This window comes from Pinus tabuliformis, chromosome 5_2 (genome assembly GCF_031772625.1).
Source record: "Pinus tabuliformis cultivar Carrire ecotype Pingquan chromosome 5_2, CPIR1, whole genome shotgun sequence".
In the NCBI taxonomy this organism is placed as follows: domain Eukaryota; kingdom Viridiplantae; phylum Streptophyta; class Pinopsida; order Pinales; family Pinaceae; genus Pinus; species Pinus tabuliformis.
The window spans coordinates 1025541278-1025547338 of record NC_142306.1 but is presented as its reverse complement, the minus strand read 5'-3'; positions in this window follow the sequence as shown (position 1 = coordinate 1025547338).

Genomic DNA, 6061 nt, shown 5'->3' with positions numbered 1-6061 from the left:
GGTCAAACAAGCAAAAAGGAAGCAAGAAATGTAGAGGAAATACATGAAATGACTTTTTTTGTGTTTGCACACATGCATGTTACTGAAGACATGATGATATGACAATGATAAGAAGTCCTGCAAACTCAACTAAGAGGTGTACTTCGAAAGGTGTTCTTTACTTACCATACTTACCCTCGAGATGATCATGCATCCGACAAAGTTTGCATGTGGTCCTGATCTTTTTCCATCACTTGGTCTCTTGGTCCTTCTCCTCAACTCCTTGGGAGTGATCTCAGCATGTCACATTTTCCTGTAGTCACTGAGAGATAGATCAACGCAGTTTCAACCGGCAGTGTCTGCTGTCGAAATGAGACTCTGGGAGGCCCATCTGCGCAGTTTCTACATGCAAGACAGACATGACAACTTGGACAACATTGCGCAGTTTTGAGGCACATGACACTATTGTAGGACGGGGTCTTGGGAAAACACCTCTGCGTAGTTTCTGAGTGTAGTGCATCGTAGGTAGCTAAGAGGCAATACTGCATAGTTTCTCAATGCAAGGCACTGTTGCGGGATGGGTTTTAGGAGGACACATCTGCGCAGTTTCAGGTTGCAAGGTAGACTGAGCAGCTGAGGGACAATACTGCGCAGTTTCTGATGACAGTGGGTTCCAGCTAGGGGAAGGACACTGGAGGAAACCACTGTGTATTTTTTGATGCCAAGGGAGGCTGGGGTCTCTGTGCACTGTGGAGTTCCAGCAGGCAAGGGAGGAAGCTTGATGGTTGCAGAAGCAAAGTGCACAGTTCTGGGAAGCTAGATGAGGCTAGGTTGCTCGAGAAATGGCTAAGTGTGAGATCAATGACACATATGTAAACAGTGATAGGACTCGACTATGATCACACATGAACACTTAGTGATTAGACCATCCAAAATATATACAACATACTCTGCTTGATGCAACAACCTTCATGACAAGAGTGCATGACGTGAGTGTGAAACATGTCTATGTGATGATAACAACTCATGCGCACATGCTTTCCCTTGAAGAAAAACAACATCCCCTTTGCATGACAAACAACAATCCCTATGCCCAAAGATAACACATGCTACAAAGATGAGAGCATGAAAAACTCTTAAGATCAAGGGGGGAAGCCTGAGATCATCACCTTACCAACAAGTGATCAAGGAACGATCGATCACAGGATCCAAGGTAGGCTTCGAAATTTTCATGCGAGCCAAAATTTTGGAGGGTGATTGTAGCCGCTACAACAGAACCATATAAAAAATACTAGGGTACCAAAAGCCACAGACAATACAGGACAATTGAAAGAAATACCTGCGGAATCTGATGAGGTGGGAATCACAACGACCAACTAAAAAGAGGGACTCGTCGTTGTTTTGTAGAGAAAAAACAAAAACAACATTAACATTTGTAGGGACCAAAAGGACTAAAAAGGAGATATGATGCAAATAAACGAGTAGATGGTAGACAAGAACCAAATTGTGATGCAAGGTAGTGCAAAGACATACCTTCCTTCAAGACTTTAGACTCCCACCTCAGCATCTAGGAGTAGCATGAAAGTTGGAGCCCTTCCACATTCAAATGACCAACGCTTAGCATCCACCACCCTAAGACTAAGCCCATATATTTATAAAAGGGCGAATACGTGAGAGGATCGAACAAATGGGAGGGAAAACCAAAATGTGCATGAACCACAAAAGGACAAGTGTATATCATGGTACACATTTTAATAGAGCCATTAAAATCCGAAGTTATGTGCTCATGGATGCAATGTGCCTTGTATATGTTAGGGTCACTATGTTTCGTAACCAATCCTCCCTAAGAGAGAGAAGCCATAACAATCTGTGATGGGCGAATGTTGTGAACAAAGGAAATGGCATACTGAAACCCCACTACTACCAATTTCATGAATTTAAAGCGACATGACAAGGGTAGGTGAGTGTGAGACTAAGGGAAGAGAGGGCGCCATGCTTGGATGGGATTGGGATAGGTGGAGAGCATGGATCTTGTTATCACTCAGATTTTCCCAGAAGTTGTAAGAAGGGGAAAGGGGTCTGAGGTAACCACAAACCAATCTTTTAGATACAGAATCTAGCCAATCTGTATCCAGAGAGGGCTCTCTCTTTAAGTTTCAGCTTTGTTTGGTAAGGTTTTAGGCTAGTTATTAGAGCTTGGGGTTTTGTTTGAATTTGTTGGTGAAGTTCAATAGCAAAGGGGTAGAACTTAATAGTTTAGTTCATTGGGATAATGGAGTCAGGGAAAATGGCTCAACTGGATTTGGTTTCTCAATAAAGGATGGTTTCACAGGGCAAGGTAGCTGAACAGGGAGCAAATAGAGACTTAAAAAGATGGGATGGACTGAAAGGGTTAAAGGGAAACTAATAATCCTTCAACATACTTTAAGAGAACAGAACATGACTAACCATCAATAAAGAGAAATTAAGGATTCTTTACTAAATGATTAAGATGAATAAACTAGGAAACACGAGCAATTAAGAATTCACTGTTTATACTAGTTCAGAAGAAAACATTGAGAACAAAAATGATTGAAGATAGATTGCACTGAAGCACTTTCTGAATTATTCTTTTTCGTTTTAACTTTCAGATATGGAACATGATGAATATAATAAACCAGAAAACATTAACACATTAGATATAAGATACTTATTTGTTTGATGTCCAACACATGAATCCTGTGAAAAGTCCTTTACATCAATCCTTCATCCAGCCAGCCATGAAAAACTGGTCCAACAACACTTTTTATTCCAAAATAATCAGTTTTACAATGATGTCAAAGAATCCACCCCCAATACTTTGAATGGGGGAGTATTTATACAAAAACTTTACAACAAAATATCCCATAACGAAGTGAGATATAAACTGGGATGACTAATCATATCTTTCAAGAAAATAGGGCCAGAAGACCTCGTAGATGACAGATAAGGCAACCGAATGGTTTGTTGTCCCTATTCTTGAGAATGTGCTGGAGTTAGTGTTATAGACATTTTTGTGCCTTACAGCATAGAGCATGAAATGTCAATAATCTGAGGGATCCAAAGTCCCTAAACATGTTGTTATTACCCTTAAAGGAACAAGGTCAGCAAACCACAGCACTGCAAATCAGTTCTCCACTGAAAAACACTCAAAAACAGGTCAATTTTGGATCAAAGCAGCTGCTCCACTAGGCATCTGCGCTGAAAGTCAAAAGCTCTGTGGTGTACCTGCGCTGCATAGCAAGTGCAACAAAGGCTACCTGCGATGGGCGTACTTTGACATGTGGAGGAATCTTTTCTCAATGTGCCAGTGCCCAGGAAGCTTCCAAAATGACACTTGGATCAGAAGATTCGCCTAATGATGAGTTAAGAGCTTCTAAAACTCCAAGTGGAAGGTAGAAACTCCGAGTGAAGGACTGAAGAACAACTAGAGTTGAAGAGGACAACAAGTCACACATCAAGCTGACTTATCTTCACTCCAAAACTCTATATAAGGATCTCATCCCATGGGATCTAGGAGGGGGGAATTTAGTGCAAAGAATCGCTGTTGGTTTACAGTTGAGAGTATTGGGTGATTGCTTGAGGGAGGTGAAGAAGAGATTTCTCTCCGTCGGGAAGGTGATGCTGGATTGGATCTTTCATGGTTGTATCACCGCCTAAACTTTACTTCCATATATTAATAAAGCATTTGAGGTTCTTCTATTCGCATGTGTTTCAATGGTGTATTGTCTTACTTGCGTATTTGATTTATGCTAATCCTTGAATCAGTTATGAATGCATGCTTCTTGTAGTTTCCTTTCTTTGTCTTGTTTGCAGGATCTCGTGTAGCTGGGCCCGTGAAAAGACTTGGAGCTGGGAGCAAGCGGCAAATAGAGGAGATTGGATCGACCATTTGCGCAAGACATCGGTAAGTGGATCTCTTCCTTTTATCTCTTGCATGTTATAAAGAAGTAACTTTAGATAGCTTTGCTTTCAGCTGTTGCTAAGGAACTGTCACCTTTAGAGTGGGTTAGGGTCATTCCGAGTTGGATACTTTCCCCCACAACAGACTGGCGACTCTGCTGGGGATCATGTCTTGTTGGTAGCTTGTGTTTCTTGCTATTCATTTCTTAAACAAAGGGAGTACCGAATCGAACTGCATTCGAGTCCTTCGAATGCAAAGTAGAGGGCAGCTACTCTAGCCCAGTGCTGGGCATGTTTATGATTTGAAGAGCTGATCCACAAGGACTCTTTTTAGCTCTTTGTGATAGTGTTCATCTTCATTTAATCATCCTCTAGTGTATACTTGACTGACAACCTCTGATTTGGCCAAAAACCATTGATTTTTGAGCAAACTGTGACCCGGAATCTGAGAGAGACGAGAGTTGTCTCTTCAGTGCAGCTGAAGCAAAGGCTACCTGCGCTGCAACGCAGGTCCCGAAGGGGCTACCTGCGCTGCATGTCAGATTGACAGTGCAGCACCTGCGCTGATCCAGTTTTACCTTGTGCAACTGGGATTCCCCACTGTCTGTTGCCCAGTTTTCAGTATTGTTTTTGCAGCCTGTTGTCAACCTGTATACCCAGCTGAAACTACTTTTCTTTGCCTTCATTCCGCCTCAGTTGTATGAAGAAACCGTGATTGTTCTTATTGTATTTCTTGCTGTCATTCACAGTTTCCCATAGCGAAAGTGAACTAGTCTTGCTATGACCTCTTGGATCTAGACCTATGAGAAAGTGTCGTTGTGATTCTAAGAGCTAGTTTATTGCTGTTCATAGCTGCTTGAGCATTTGCTTTCGTTATATGGTTCGAATTTCAGTATTTCTTGTGTTGAAACGAGTGAATCTTAAGGTGTTCTTTTGATTATTGGACAAAACTTGTTTGCTTTATCTTGAAATTGAATTCGAAATTATACAACAGCTTTCTTTTTGTAATACATCAACATTAAGGAAGAAGAAAAGAAATACTTGCATTGTGCATGTGCATTTTGACAGTTTGCATGTCGATTTAGGGAAAGTGCATCAGTGTGTGCTCTATGATCTGTTTGAAAAGATGATGTCTTTCTTTTCCTTCAGTAGTTAAGATTTTCATAAGTTGAAAGAATTGAAAAAGCTTGCTTATCATTCTTAGACTGCATTTAGGAGTTGTATCATACATCACGTGGTGATCCATAAAGGCAAACTGCTAAGCAAGATCAACCTAAAAAGAACTGAATTTATCTAAAAACGCTTTGAAACATAACGAAACACAGTAGAGGTCTAGGTAGAGACGTGAACCAGCGTCGTTAAACATAGTGACTGTCGATCTCTACGAAGGTGGGTGATTCCTCCTGAGGGACGATAGCACTAATACGGACTTGTGCCCCTGCGTACCGTCGCGTATATTGGGGGACCCCGATAGGAACAAAGCCTTTATCCATAGGAAGCCGTGTCGGCCGCCCTACTGATCGCGATGCAGTGAACACAGCATTCACGAAGATCGACCACTCGTACCGTAAAACGTATTCTGTGGTTTCGCGAAAGGTTTGGCACACCCTCTGCCTAGAACTCCAGAGTAGTTTCTTTTGGCCTTTTTCAAACTCTATAACTGAAAAAGTCCATCCGAGCATTTGTCACTTCGGGCTCGTTAATACATCGAAGGAGACTAGAGTCATCTTTAGCTTTTTCTCGACTCTTAAAAAGTGAAAAAGCAAGTTGTGTCTAAAGCGTCGTCATATAAAATTCATCTTAAACGGAACATAATCACCCCTATTCCTGCGTTGATCTTCGAAGTTAGTCTTTTGGCATCGTAAGTTCTTGTAGAATCGCTAAGAAATCTTTTGGATAGACTAGATATGTCTGAACAACCGTCGACATCTAGGACTGTGTCGTCTGACACAGCAGCAGCAGAACCTCCTGCTACTACTCCAACGATGTTCGCTGGTATACCATCTATCCCGGAAAATTGTCAACAACAAGCCGGAGTCCAATAAGGGACGACAATATGGTTAGCTCCTATTTCTTCATCCGGATTATCATCTGGTACTTCTTATGTTGAAACTCAACAAATTGATCCAATGTGTCTTCAAAGGCCAATTTACCCTTTAAG